The following is a 16,597-nucleotide window of genomic DNA, read 5'->3' as shown; positions in this document are numbered from 1 at the left end:
TATCGATTTTACATTTGGTATTGTATATGTGTCCATGACACTCTCTCACTTCGTCCCAGCTTACCCTTCCCCCTCCCTGTGTCCTCAAGTCCATTCTCTATGTCTGCGTCTTTATTCCTGCCTGCCCCTAGGTTCATCAGTACCATTTTTTTTTTTTTTAGATTCCATATATATGTGTTAGCATACGGTATTTGTTTTTCTCTTTCTGACTTACTTCACTCTGTATGACAGACTCTAACTCCATCCACCTCACTATAAATAACTCAATTTCATTTCTTTTTATGGCTGAGTAATATTCCATTGTATATATGTGCCACATCTTCTTTATCCATTCATCTGTCGATGGACACTTAGGTTGCTAACATGTCCTGGCTATCGTAAATAGTGCTGCAATGAACATTGTGGTATGCGTCTCTTTTTGAATTATGGTTTTCTCAGGGTATATGCCAGTAGTGGGATTGCTGGGTCGTATGGTAGTTCTATTTTTAGTTTTTTAAGGAACCTCCATACTGTTCTCCATAGTGGCTGTATCAATTTACATTCCCACCAACAGTGCAAGAGGGTTCCCTTTTCTCCTCACCCTCTCCAGCATTTATTGTTTGTAGATATTTTGATGATGGTCATTCTGACTGGTGTGACGTGATACCTCATTGTAGTTTTGATTTGCATTTCTCTAATGATTAGTGATGTTGAGCATCCTTTCGTGTGTTTGTTGGCAATCTGTATATCTTCTTTGGAGAAATGTCTTTTTAGGTCTTCTGCCCATTTTTGGATTGGGTTTTTTATTTTATGTCTCTGTCACTCACTTCAAAGCTCCATGTGTGTGGGTATGTGTGTATGTGTGTGTATGTGTGTGTGATACCTATAAATCAAATGGCAATAAACAATATAAGGAATAAACTACTGATGAAAGCAACACCATGGATAAATCCCACATCAGTAGGCTAACATCCTGTTGGATGGCATTTATATAAAACTCTAGACAACACAAACTAATCTATAGAACAGAAAGCACAGAAAGCAGATCATTGTTCAGGGATGGGGTAAAAAGGAGTGATTTTAAAAGGTCATAAGGAAATTTGGGGGGATGAAGGACATGTTCGTTATCATGATTGCGGTGATGGTTTCACGGATGTCTACATATGTTAACACATGAAATGGCATGATTGCAATAGGTGCAGTATACCCATGTCAATCATAACTCAATAAAGCTGTTACAAATTGGTAACTTTAAAGACAGGATCTTAGGGTAGCTGTATTGTTATGAGTAGTAGCACAGGACCCACTGAAGACCTGTCTCTTGATGTCTACATCTCATTGCTCTAGTCCATCCGTAACAGGCTCCAGGGGGGGAAAGATCTTTTTTTTCAATCCCACATGAACTTTAATGATTGTGAGATGGGGAGAGAGAATACACTGTCTTGTGTTTGCAGATTGAGAGGTTTGGGCCATGGGGACAGGGGTGGAGAGAGCAATAGTGTGTCTGAACTTGTGGCCCCCCACCCACCTCCCCAGCATGCGTGGTCCTCGTTTTTGCCAAAGCCTCCTTCTGGTCTCAGAAGTAGTGGCTCTGGTTGCCATCAAAACCCCACTCCACCCAAATATGATGTCCAGCTTTCTAGCTAGCTGCACGGACAGGGTCCACTGGGCTGAGGTGAACCACAGCCTCTGTGACAGCTGGTCCATGGCGGCCACAGGGTCTTTGTTCATGGTCGTCTTCCTGATGGTGGGGCTGCACGGTGGGTAGATCTATCTAGCTCTAACCTGTACATCAGAAAGTGTCACCATGCCGAGTCATAGGCTGTGCTGTAGGTGAAGACGTAGGTGCGCAGGGACTCATCCTGCATCTTTCTGACCAGCCTTAGGGAAAAGGCTCACACTTCACTGTTCATCTTCTTGTTGTTGAAGAGACTGGTGGGTCTTCCAGTTTCCCATCTTAATTGCCTCGGAGGCCACAGTCATGTATTCCCTTATGGCGGCAGGGGGCTCAGCAGAGCCTTCCACTGGGCCACCCACAGCTGGTGATGGGACTGTGTGTGACATGCATTGGCTGCATTACTCTTGTGAGTAGCCGTGCAGGGGACCCCCAGGAGATGGCATGTGCCTGGTAGACATGTGCCTGCAGCTCTAGGTTGATGTGCAAGTGAAAGGCCCTTCCTGGCGCTACTCCACCTTCTCCTCCAAGCTCTGTTTTGACAATGAAGACTGAGCATGAACTTGTTCTATCTTCCTTTCCTCGTTTTACAATCATAATGATGAGGGAGAAATGATTTAAGTGCTAGGGATGAGGAAAAAGACGGTGGGCAAAGGAGATGGGGGGCAAGTCAGTTTATTTTCTACGATAATATTCCACCACTGACTTTTTCTTGCAAGGTTGAGGACCAGCCGCTAAACCTTCTGTAATAAATACATCAAGGCCCTGTCACTGTTGGACGCCTCCAGAACTAGACCCTTGAGGATTGCCTTAGCACCACAGAACTTCCCCTGGGAGGGGAACTCTCCTAAATATTGCCAACAGGACAGTTTGTATTTGCAACATTGCAGGGATGTAGCTAAGATTATAAAACCCCGAAGCGGAAGTTGCCCTCCTTTCTAAATGCCTTTTTGACACTCCTCTACATATACAATACAGAAAATTGAGTGATAAAACTAATCTTAATTGCTTTATTAGCGCAAAATATCTGGCACAGACTTTTTCTTGGGAACACTGGGGAGAGCTCTAGGTTAGAGGAGAGGAAAGAAAAAATGTTCTATATATGAACATCACCCTGATACTATTTTCACAGAACTTTGGGGCTTGAGTCACCTCAGTCTAACTCCTGTCCTAAATGTTCACTGAAATATTTTATTAAATTGAGCTTCTAATCACCCAGAAGATATTTTCCTGAATCATGGCCATGGCTGACAGAGGTGGGTGTGAAGGGTAGGAAGTGGGGAAAGGTTGAAATTCTCCAAATCTACTAGCTAAGACAAGCATCTAGTTTGGAGAGAATTCTAGCAATTTAATTTTCTATTTGTAAAAGTTTCATTGAAGTATAATATACATACAGAAAAGTACACTTATTATAAGTGTAGAGCTTGATACATTTTCAGAAATAAAGCACACCCATGTAACCAGCACCTGGATCAAAAAACAGCATTTTCTGTCCTCTAGGACCACACACACACACACACAGACACACACACACACACCCCACTTCTGGTCACTACCTACCTGGTCCTCCCATCTGGCTAACCACTCTCCTGACTTCTAATACTGTAGATTAGTTTTGCCTGTTTTGGAACATCAGATAAACAGAATTGTACATCTGTTTATTGTTTCTGGTTTCTCTTGCTCAATATTATGTTTATGAGATTCATCTACGTTGCATATAACAGTAGTTCATTTATTCTCATTGCTTCCCATTTCCATTGTGTGAACACATCACAGTGATTTTCAACCATTCTATTGTCGATGGGCGTTTGGTTTGTTTCCAGGTTTTAGCACTTATCAAAAAAGCCACTGGGACTTCCCGGGTGGCTCCGTGGTTAAGAATCTGCCTGCCAATGCAGGGGACACGGGTTCTAGCCCTGGTCCGGGAAGATCCCACATGCCACGAAGCAACTAAGCCCGTGTGCCACAACTGCTGAGCCCACACGCCACAACTACTGAAGCCGCGTGCCTAGAATCCGTGCTCCAAGACAAGAGAAGCCACCGCAATGAGAAGCCCGTGCACTGCAACAGAGTAGCCCCTGCTCGCCGAAACTAGAGAAAGCCCGCATGCAGCAACTGAGACCCAACGCAGCCAAAAATAAATAAATTAATTAATTACTTTAAAAAAAAAGCTTCTATGAAAAGTTTTATACATGAACATAGCCCACCAAATTGTTTACTGGTAATTAGTGTATTCACATGAATGATGTGTGTTTTCCAGTTTTCCACCCATTTTCCTTTTTATTGGGTGATCTGTCTTTTCAGATTGATGAATAGGAGTTGTTATAGATCTTGAACATGAGTCCTTCGTTAGACATATACACTGCAAATAACTTCTCTTATTCCATGGTTTGACAACTTCCTTTTGAAAATCAGGAGATTCCTAGTCCTCCTCTTATGGTTATAGGCTTTGTCATCTTGGGACCTTCACCTATTTTCTCTATCAAAGTTTTCTCATCAGTAAAATGACACTTTGATTTCTTGATTTTTAATTTTCTCTTGAGCCTGTATTACATACATCCTTTTGCAAAGGTTGAGTAAAGCTCTAAATCGAAATTTTGAGGCTCCCCTCAGCTGGCTCAGACTGGACGAGGAAAGAGCAAAGGAGCCATAGGCGGCAGCATCGCAGAACATGCCAGCCTATACTCCCTCCTCCTCTAAATTTCTAGCCATTTAGGAAGTAACTTTGAGAGTTCTATACTAGAGAAGGAATTCCTGCTAGAGAAAATTTATTTAGTTTCCAAGTTCTGCTCCACTGGAGTCTTGCTTTTTAAACATTTTACCTCGTGGCTTCGGCTATTTCCTGCTTGTCTTGAAGAAGCAGACTGCTGCCATCTTGTCGCCAAAATAAGCATCTACAACAGTATTGACACCTGCTTAATAGATTATTTTAAAAAGGGCAAAGAAGATCCTGAGCAAAAAGTGAAATTTGAGTGGTGATTATGGTAGAACATTGTGTGGAATTGTGCTTCCTTAATTTCGCTGGTCTCATGTTGACCTTCTGAGAGTATTATTCATGTTTCTTCATGAAGATGCCCAAGGAATCAGTATAGGTTGACAAAAATCATATAGAGGCTGGAGTGAGACAGGACTGGTTTTAAATATTAATTCCTGATCAAGTTATATGACTTCTCTGGGCCATACTTTTCCTGTCTGTCAAATAGAGATGATACCTTCAATCTTTTGGGTGGTTTTGAAGATTTTGGACATGTACTGACCAACAGAACAGCCAGTAGCACCCGTGGCTCATCCAAACTGAGATGTGCTGTAAGCTGAAATGATGTATTGGATTATAAAGACTTGGTACAATTGATTTCATGTGGATTACATGTGGAGAAGATACTATTTTGTATATCTTCAGTTAAATAAAATACACTACTAAATTTCATCTCACCTGTTTCTTTTTACTTTTTATAATATGGCTATTAGAAATGCTGGAGAGGGTGTGGAGAAAAGGGAACCCTCTTGCACTGTTGGTGGGAATGTAAATTTATACAGCCACTGTGGAGAACAGTATGGAAGTTCCTTAAAAAACTAAAAATAGAACTACCATACGACCCAGCAATCCCACTACTGGGCATATACCCAGAGAAAACCATAATTCAATAAGAGACATGTACCACAATGTTCATTGAAGGTCTATTTACAATAGCCAGGACATGGAAGCAACCTAAGTGTCCATCGACAGATGAATGGATAAAGAAGATGTGGCACATATATACAATGGAATATTACTGAGCCATAAGAAGAAATGAAACTGAGTTATTTGTAGTGAGGTGGATGGACCTAGAGTCTGTCATATAGAGTGAAGTAAATCAGAAAGAGAAAAACAAATACCGTATGCTAACACATACATATGGAATCTAAAAAAAAAAATGATTCCCGAGAACCTAGGGGCAGGACAGAAGTAAAGATGCAGATGTAGAGAATGGACTTGAGGACTTGGGGAGGGGGAAGGGTAAGCTGGGATGAAGTGAGAGAGTGGCATGGACATATATACACTACCAAACGTAAAATAGCTAGCTAGGGGGAAGCAGCCGCATAGCACAGGGAGATCAGCTCCGTGCTTTGTGACCACCTAGAGGGGTGGATAGGGAGGGTGGGAGGGAGATGCAAGAGGGAGGAGATATGGGGATATATGTATATGATGTATAGCTGATTCACTGTGTTATACAGCAGAAACTAACACATCATTGTAAAGCAATTATACTCTAATAAAGATGTTAAAAAATATGGCTATTAGGAAAAATTTAAATTATATATGTGGCTCATAATATATTTCTATTGGACAGCATTCTTGTAGGTTATGGCTTATAATAGCCATATCCATGGCTGTGAGTTCACCACTCTCCCACTTCGAGTGGCAGGTTCTGCCTGTTCTATTTTGCTAGGGCACCAGAGGAAACAGAGGAAAGGGAGGCAGGCTTCATGCCCTCATCTCCCATGTAAAGATTCCAAGTCACCCACCCTCTCTTCAGGGACACTTAAGGGAATCAAGAGAAGACCATCAACATTATCCCTTCTACTCCTTGTCCTGAGTCTCCTCATGGAAGTTTCTTTCTCTATTTTCTACTTTGAGTGCAACTAATCCTTCCAACCCATTTTCCTTCTAGTTCAAGTGGCCCCATGGATGCTTCGCTTCACTAACTTTCCAGCAGCCTCAGGCTTACTTTGTCTCTGGGAGAGGAAAAACTGGCAAATATGATATTCACTAGACACTTAGCAATTTAAACGCTTGTCCCTGTTTTGTGTCCTCGGGGAAGGAATCTCTGCTCTCAAAATACCCATGAGAAGAGAGGACAAGGTGAAAAAAACAGAAGATATCTTGATTTATAATTTAAGAAATAATGTTGCTACATAGCATTCTTTTATAGAGTGCTGATCACGTGTCAAGAGTAAGCTAGGAAATATGCCAAGGGAATTTAATACATTATGTCATTAGTCTTTGCAACCTGCCAATGAGGTGGTGACCATTGTTATGCCCATTTTATAGATGAGAGACTAAGACTTGAAAGCTCTTGGTACTTCCTTCTGCTAAAATTCTAACTCTGAGGCCTGACTCTAGAGCACCCCAATTTAGTAACCATACTTCACTGCACTGAGTGAAGCATCCAGCAGAATACCAGGCACACAGCAAGGACTTAATAACTGTGGTGGTCACTGTTCTTATTAACATTACCCAAGAGGCAAAGCTGGCTTTTAAGCCCAGTTCCAGATCTCTTTTCCCTGTCCCTTCAACTTCCGAGTCCACTCTTATTATCCCGATTGTCCTTTTTGATGACTGGAAGGGGTGCATGATTTCAGCCACCTGCCAGCTCCCACTGGTCCATAGTGGCTGCCTGGAATGTCGACGGGAGACTGAGGCCACATCAAAACTTAGCAAGAAGGAGTGCCCAGGTGATTGGAATACCTCCCACAAGCATGGGAGGGTTGGTGGTGACATGGTGACACATTTGTTGCTTCTGTCTTCCACGCCCACTGTACTCTCACAACTCAGAGGTCTCTGACCACTGAGTCTGTCCTCCCCAGCTGCCTCCCACCCCATGCTCTGGCTCTTCCTATCTTCTTTAAAAGAAATCTACTTTTCAGCTAATTTAAGCCATTGCCATAAAGAGTGGGTCACTATTCCCAGGGGCACTGACATTATGATAGGGAATTAACTCCAGAGCTGTTCTTCCCTAGTCTATCTTTTCTAAGAGTTAAATGTCATGGAGTCCCATAGGCCTGGGGAGGAGGGATAAGGAGCTGTTGGGGAGAGCAGAAAATATCCCAAGGCAGCCAGTCTTTCCCCCTATTCTCCCTTCACACTGCATCCACCTGTGGATGGAGCCTATATGAGTAAGAGATAGCTGGAAGTCCCCTAGCAAATCCCAAACAGACAGCTTTTAAATGTTTGCTTGTGGGGCTACTCTTACATTTGGACTCAAAATAGAATCCATTTTCTCTCCATAACCGAGATGATTTGGAAAACAGATATTCTCCTCCAGACAGGCCCAGATATTTTTTATAACATGGCATAAACACAAAGCTCTGATATTTGTTTGAAATATGCCCCAAAAGCCTCTAAAGGGGGGAAAAGTGTGTGGAAATGGCATGAATTAGAACAGGCTCTAATCCTCTGAATGTACAGTCTGTCCTCAGCCTGGCTGTTTTGCAAAAAGCATCTAAAATTTATGCTCTTACATTTGTCAGTTTAAAACTGTGAGCTGTGTGTTAGGCCAGCACAGTAAAATACTGAAGGCATCACTATGGATGGGAGACTGGGGGTGGGGCTGGAATACATCAAGATCAAGGCATACGTTATAAATTCTGCAGAGATTTTTATCCCGCCTCATTTGTGAATTTCAGGAAGCTTTGCATAGCTTACTTTTTCCCCCTTAGATATTTACTAAGCATAACAAATTATATTGTTTTTCTGTCACCTTTGGAGACAGGCTGTCGATGAACAAGCTGTAAATAATGTAATATCCTTAATAAATAAATGTGGACAAATCACTTTGCAAAACGAGGTTAGAAAAAGAGGTGATAGGTGGTCAATGGCTCATGAAAAACCGATAAGAGGCGTGGGGACTGAAGCCTCTGTGTTCTTCCAGAGCAGTATTATCACAACTGTCTTTATTCTGAAGCGCTGTGGATTTAACAATTTCGGCATCACAACCTGCAATTAATTTTAAAGAGAAAACACAGCATTAAGTATTGGAAAGGAAATACTTCTGAGCCTCTTTTAAACAAGTACCAACATCATTCACTTACAGAACATCTCAATAGAATGTTTAAACAGGAATCCAAATTAAGGCACATTTTAATTTTATTTTTTCAAGAGATGACATACCAAGCAGCCTTTGCTTTTTGCTTTTCTTTTCCGCAAGCCAAAAACTGAGATGTCTTTAGAATCTGCCTGGGAAGCATGGCCAGTCCTTGTATCCCTTAGCAATAAACTTGAAATGAACTTGATTAAATCACAATGACGATGTTATCACTTTTAAATATGTCAAAGGACCCTTGTGATTTGGTTTACAATCATTTTGGAGTATGAGTAAGTTGGTTCTATTGAAGAGTGGGGAGAATCTACTTGGGGGAAAATTCTTTCCTTCAAAGACTTATATAAGCCTGTCTAATTGGCATACATGAAGCTCAAACAGGCTTGCCTGATATATTATTTTAAGATGGAGCTTTTATAATAGATGTAACGCTTGTTGCATTGCGCTTCTATTTCAAAACCTACACATGGAGATAAACCCTGTGTTCCTCTTAGAACCAAGGGCTGAACGCCAGCTAATATGTTGGATGAGAGAAGATCATTTAAGGAACTCATCAATTGGGTTTATGTTTAGCTATCAGTTATCTGGACCATTTTATGTTTTCCCCTGCTCCTTGGCATTAATTACATCTATTACTGAAGATTCGAAGCATATCTAAGGAGCCTCTGTCAGGCACTCTGCTATATGCCAGGAATGTCATGGGGACACTGCCCTCAGAGGACTGACATCTAGGGAGGGAACGAGCATCTTACTCAAGCCATTATGTTATAAACCTGTTTCCCAGGTGTGAAGGGCAAGACCTCAATGCGATTAATTCTTCCTGAGCTCCTACTGTGTGAAAGGCACTATGAAAACGTATGAATTCCAAATACATTGTTATAAAGGTCAAGGGCCACAACGCCAACATTCACAATCTGTTCTTTTCTCAACGGAATATCAACCTCGTACTTAATAACTGACTGCGTTCTTAACTCAGCTGACATGGGCTGCCAGCAACCAGAAGTTGCTGATGATGGCAGTAAACATCATTTTGAGCCAGAAGTCTGTTGGTTCACAGCCTGCTAAGGGAGGCTGCCCCTGGCCCCAGGTGAGAGAGGTTGAGTTGAAGCATCTGTATGAAAATAGAGACAGAATGAAGAGAAAAACCTCACAGTTGTGGGAAATATCACATACACTTTTGACTCTGTCTTCTCTGCCTGTTTACTTTTTTATCTTTCCATCTTCTAGAAATGTGCTTTTTTCCTCTTAACAGAATACATGGGAGAGATGACAGAGGAAAAGCCTGTCTTTACAAGTCACACCAAAGAACAGTGACTCTTTTTTTTTTTTTTTAACATCTTTATTGAAGTATAATTGCTTTACAATGGTGTGTTAGTTTCTGCTTTATAACAAAGTGAATCAGTTATACATATACATATGTTCCCATATCTCTTCCCTCTTGCATCTCCCTCCCTCCCACCCTCCCTATCCCACCCCTCTAGGTGGTCACAAACCACCTAGCTGATCTCCCTGTGTTATGCGGCTGCTTCCCACTAGCTATCTATTTTACATTTGGTAGTGTATATATGTCCATGCCACTCTCTCACCCTGTCACATCTCACCCCTCCCCCTCCCCATATCCTCAAGTCCATTCTTTAGTAGGTCTGTGTCTTTATTCCCATCTTGCCACTAGGTTCTTCATGACCTCTTTTTTTTTTTTTCCTTAGATTCCATATATATGTGTTAGCATACGGTATTTGTTTTACGCTTTCTGACTTACTTCACTCTGTATGACAGACTCTAGGTCCATCCACCTCACTATAAATAACTCAATTTCATTTCTTTTTATGGCTCAGTAATATTCCATTGTATATATGTGCCACACCTTCTTTATCCATTCATCCGATGATGGACACTTAGGTTGCTTCCATGTCCTGGCTATTGTAAATAGAGCTGCAATGAACATGTCGGTACATGACTCTTTTTGAACTATGGTTTTCTCAGGGTATATGCCCAGTAGTGGGATTGCTGGGTCGTATGGTAGTTCTATTTTTAGTTTTTTAAGGAACCTCCATACTGTTCTCCATAGTGGCTGTATCAATTTACATTCCCACCAACAGTGGAAGAGTGTTCCCTTTTCTCCACACCCTCTCCAGCATTTATTGTTTCTAGATTTTTTGATGATGGCCATTCTGACCTGTGTGAGATGATACCTCATTGTAGTTTTGATTTGCATTTCTCTAATGATTAAGGATGTTCAGCATTCTTTCATGTGTCTGTTGGCCATCTGTATATCTTCTTTGGAGAAATGTCTATTTAGGTCTTCTGCCCATTTTTGGATCGGGTTGTTTGTTTTTTTGTTATTGAGCTGCATGAGCTGCTTGTAAATCTTGGAGATTAATCCTTTGCAGTGATTCCTTTTAAAACCCATTCCATCTTGGAAAACATGCATTGTTATGAAACTCTGTGACCTTTTTCCACCAAAGTTTACCAAGACGTGGGTGGGGCTAGGGAGCTAAGGGGTTGACTATGAAAAGTCCTCAGATCACTATGTGCACAAGCATCCTTTTAACCACTTGGCACCAAGGACACTACTTCTCTGCTCAATAATGTGGGTGGATCTGATAAATATTTTGGCATACTGCTGGTGAAAGCAAAACAGTACAATTCATTTGGAAAGCTTTTTAGCAGTATCTCTACCAAAGACAGGACAAATATATATACCCTTTTACCCAGCAACCCTCCTTCTGGGTATATAGCCAACACTAATGAATGCATATCTTTACAAAAAGACGTGTGCATGAAGGTTCAGAGCAGCACACCCAGTGGCCATCAAGAGTAAATAGATCATAAGTTTGTTTTCTACATCTGTGACTCTATTTCTTCTTGGTAAATAGGTTCATTTGTACCATTTTTTTTTTTTAAGAAACTAACACAACATTATAAATCAACTATACTCCAATAAAAATTAATTAAAAAAAAGAGTAAATGGATCACTTTGTTGTATACTTGAAACTAACACAACATCGCAAGTCAACTATACTGCAATTAAAACAAAAGAGTAAATGGATAGATTGTATTTTTACAATGGAATGTTCTATGCTAATGAGAATAAAAGAACTTCAGCTCCATGCAACGACATGGATGAATCTCAAAAGCAAAATGTTAAGTAAAGGAAGCCAGGCACATATGAGGACAGACTGTATATGAACTTCAAAAAACCAACAAAGACCTGTTGTTACATGTCAGAGTAATGGTTATCTTTGGAGTGGTATTAGCTGGAAGGGGACTCAAGGAGCTTCTGGAGGATGCAATGTTCTTGAAATGGGGACTGGTTACCTGAGTATGTTCACTTTGTGAAAATTCATCAAATTTTACACTTATGATTAATGTTCTTTTCTGTATGTATGCTACACTTCAACAAATTATTAAGAATGCTAATTAGTTTTTAGGGCACTTGAGATGCCCTATAATCAAGAGCAGTCAGTTTAAGTAACTTTATTATCTTTTGTTATCAATCAATCAATCAACACTTTATTGACCATCAACATTTTCTGGCACTGTTAAGCTTTAGAAGGACATTTTTTTTTTAAAAAAAGCACAACACATGGACTCCAACTGACTGTAAAATCTAACTGGGGAGACAAGCCACATGAACCTATTAGAAAATTCCATAGGTCAATATAAAGTTGAAGCACCAAAATGTATGCTTAGAAAAAAAAATTCAGTCACAATTCAGATAGACAGAAATAGGTCCTGGCTCTTTCTTTTCTTTCTTTGTCTTTCTTTATTTTTAATGTTAATTTTAATTTTTTTAATTAAAGTATAGTTGATTTACAATGTTTCAGGTATACAGCAAAGTGATATACATATATATGTATATATATACACATATATTATTTTTCAGAATCTTTTCCATTATAGGTTATTACAAGATATTGAGTATAGTTTACAATACAGAAATAGATTCACAGACCATAGAAAACAAACTTAAGGCTCTGGCTCATTGTTAACCCCTGCTGCCACTTCCATCCCGGTTTCAGTGGCACTTTTTGAGATGCCTTCTCTGACTTGTCTCTGTCCTATACTCCCATAATGTCCCAAAAGGATGCTGGGTAGCTCACATCATCAAAAATTAAATTAACTATGTACTCTATTGTTTATTTTACACTTCTCCATGTAGCAGGGACAGTTCTGTTAACACCGATGTCCCTGGGCCTACCTCAGACTCAGAAAATTTGCTTAAATAAGTAAGAGGGGAAAAAAATAGATTTTAACATGAGCTGACCTTGTGAATAAAGAATTTACCAAGGGGCCTCATCTAAGCCAGATTTTGAATGATATATAGGAATTAAATTAATATGCAGAGTAGGGAAAATGGGTATTAACCGAACAACAGAGAATGTCTCAAACTTTTTCCATGTGCATCTCATTTAATTATCACAATAACCCTATGACACTAGTCATCTGATCCTTGGTTATTTATCCCTGTCAAGTATTTAAGAAATGTTAAGTAACTTGCTCCAACTTAGTGACATTTGAAACTTTAAATGGTTCAGTGTCTAACTGGCTCATTGTAGGAATAAAAAGAAAGCAGGTTTAGCACATACAGATGAGTTCAGCTGGGTCAACAGAACCCCCGCATACTATTGTATGCATTATTTAGGCCCTGAGAGATCTTTTGGGCAGAGACCATTTTGTTCCATTAAACAAACAGTAGGATTTTTTTGGTTTTGTTTTTAAAGAAGGCCAAATGATTTCTCTACAGGCTTAATCCATTTGACCATATAAATCCCAGCCAATTGTTAAGGCTTAAAATAGTCTTGTCCATTTCTGCAAAAGAGAGATTTGGGTATAAAATCAATATAAGCAATCAAAATGCATTTCTCATATAAAGTCTAGGAGGAGCTGCAGTGAGGAGAGGGTTGGAGTATGAGGCCAGAATAAAAACAGACCCTGATCTGGAAGGTAACCATTTTCTCTGTATCCTGCCCTATTAAGTGCAATCTCTGCTCTACTCCCTCTCCCCCACCTATGTGCTGCATGTATGTTTCCAAGTGCCTGCATGTTTATGTGAACATATGATGCAGCTAATGCCCACCAGCTCTCTAGCGTCTAGGAGATCAATATATCTACAGTGAAGTCTCTCATTTCAGCTAAAAACCATAGAATGATGAAGCTAGGGGGAAAGTACACAAAATTATAAAAGCCCTAGAATTTATTTCATTTAGTTCCCTTATCTACAGATGACAAGTTTGAGGCTTAAAAATGTTGTTTCATTAGCTTTTGCTGTGTAACAAATTATTCAAAAACTCAGTAGCTTTAAATAAGAAGTTTTTTTTTTTTTTTTTTTTTTTTATCCTCCTGTGTCTACAAGTCAAGCTGGGAGATTTTTCTACTCTCAGTCAGACTGGGTCTAGGTTCATTCACGCTTGTGAGTTAACAGGGATAAGCTGCCCTAGGATGGCCTTATTCACAAGACTGGCTGTGAGCTGGGGTGATACTCCAGCAGGCTAGCCTGGGCTGGATCACATACAAGTGATAGGGGGCCAGGAGAATGAGTGGAAGTGTGTGAGGCCCCTTGAGGCTATAGCTTCTATTGCATTGTGTTGGCAAGAGCAAGCCACAAGGCCAGATCAGGTTCCTGATGGAAAGAGCAGAAAGGCTCAGGATGTGAATACAGGGAGAAGTGGGAATTTAGGGACAATTTTTCAATCAATCTATCAGAGCAGTGAAATGGAGGGACTGGTCAAACATCACGTGGGCCGTTAGAGACAAAGGCAAGACCAGCTCAGTGTCCTGAGGTGCAGCCATGCTTCTTCCACATACTGGGTGTTTTGTGACCTGCAGGTCAACTCTTTTCTAGCTCCTGTTTCCTTCCTGGTTCAGACTCCCATTACTCACCAATGACTCTCCTTGCCCCTATTCCTCTTCCACTACTCAAGCACCTTCCTAAGTGTAAATTCTGATACCCCTGACCCTCTTGCTCAGAAGACCTCAACAATGGTTGTTCACTGTATCCAGAGATTCAAGATTTCCCAGATTGGCATGAAGTCCTCCATGGTGTGACCTCAGCTACACTCCTCCCCACCCTCACTCTCTCCCTGTAATGTTCTACCACGTGGGCATGCGTGTGTTCCCTGACCATGACTCTCACTTTCTTAGCCTCAGCTGTTGTTATTCCCTCAGTGGTGAATGTTCTTTATTGATGTTTCTACCATTCAAAATCCTTCTTGTGTTCTTCAGGAAATATTTAACAATTTTTCCTCATATAGGAAGCTGTTTTTTTCCCCCATCAACACTTATTATTAAAACTTTCTAACATATAGAAAAGTTGAAAGAATTGTATAGTGAATCCTCTTATATCACACCTAGTGTCTACCATTAACACTTTACTGTATTTGATTTATCATATATCTAGCATCCATCCACCCATCCTCTCTCCATACATCAATGCATCTTATTTTTTAAGCATTTTAAAGAGAATTGCAGACATTAGCACATTTCTCCCTCAATACTGCAGAGGCATGTCATTAACCAGAGTTCCATATTTATTCATAGTTTTTTAGGTAAAATTTGCATACAGTGGAATGCACACATTTTATATTTTATACCTCATGATGAGTTTAACAAATGCATATACCTGTGTAATCCAAACCCCTTCCGAGATAGAAAACAGAAAGTGCCTTCGTGCCCTTAACCAGTCACTTCTGCACTGCAGAGGACACCACTGCTCTCATTTTTTTTTTCACTATAGATTAGTTTTGCCTGTTCCAGAACACTGTATTAATGGAATTATATAATAGAAAACACTTTTAAGTCAGTCTTCTTTTGCTCAGAAAAATGTTTTGTCTAATGGCCTTGAATAGGAGTAACGTGAGTTCTTGTCTTGTTCCTCCTACTGAATGGCTGACTCTGTAAGGTTGAGGCTCCGCCATGCACATCTCTGAATGCACTGCAGCATGGAGCAGCCTGCCTCACTCATAATAGGGATTCAATTTGCATTTGATGAAGTGGAAGACAGAGTTCCTAAGAGAATCTGAAATATTAGAAGAAAACATACTTTATGTGTTGTGCTATGTTAGGTTGAAATTAAAGGCAGAGTAAACATTTCTAAATTTCTACATTGGGTGAGAGGTATGTAACAAGTACCTGCTTTTCACAGTTGCCTTTTCTTTTTTTGCAGAGCAGGGAGCTGGGTAAGCTCCTACACACATCCTCAGAGTGGCTACACTTTTGTGGCAAAGAACAGCCAACTCCTGACATCCTTCAGAATCCCCAATAACAAGGTGAGTAGAGAACGTTCACGGTCAGGCTCAGGATCTTAAATAGAAATCTTGAATGAAGACTATGAGTGCGGGAGTTTAGGATTGACATGTCCACACTGCTATATTTAAGATAGATAACCAACAAGGATCTACTGTATAGCACAGGGAACGCTGCTCAGTATTCTGTAATAACCTAAATGGGAAAAGAATTTGGAAGAGAATAGATACATGTATATGCATAACTGAATCCCTTTGCTGTACACTTGAAACTAACACACTATTGTTAATCAACTATACTCCAATATAAAATAAAAATTAAAAAAAAGACTGTGAGTGGAAAAAAAGAGGACTTAATAAATGCTCAACCATTAAAAATTTGATCTATGTTTCTTACAATTTCTGTGGAAATATCATGATAACAGTAATTCTGTTAGACTTATTTGGGAGGATTAACTTTGTGAATTGCAATGTGCCGGTACATTTGAAGGATATAAAAACATGGTAAATGGTTCTCACCTTCATCTCCCAGGAGCTTAGGGTCTCGTGGGCTGTAAAGGTCATCGGGGAATGCACAACCCCACTGTGGGCTCAGCCTGGTGACCTACAAGAACTGATCTACCTTCCAAAAGGTGTCAATTCAAGTATGTTAGTTCTTTCTAGTGTAATGGATGATTATTTAACATTATTAAGGAAAAAGTTAACTACTTTTTTTTTCCAAAAAGAGTCATATATTTATTGACCATAAAATTACTACTGCAGCAGCTGCCTCTATTTCCCTTGTAGAATTCAGGGGCTAGAATTAAATATTAGCCTCATCATTTGATAATCACAAAGCACATTGGGAGTCAGCAAACCAAGCGTGATCATTTTTCATCTTTGGTACTTAAAAGAGCTCT

Source organism: Balaenoptera physalus (assembly GCF_965194825.1).
Source record: "Balaenoptera physalus genome assembly, chromosome: 16".
Taxonomy (NCBI): domain Eukaryota; kingdom Metazoa; phylum Chordata; class Mammalia; order Artiodactyla; family Balaenopteridae; genus Balaenoptera; species Balaenoptera physalus.
Note: the sequence above shows the minus strand (reverse complement) of the source record.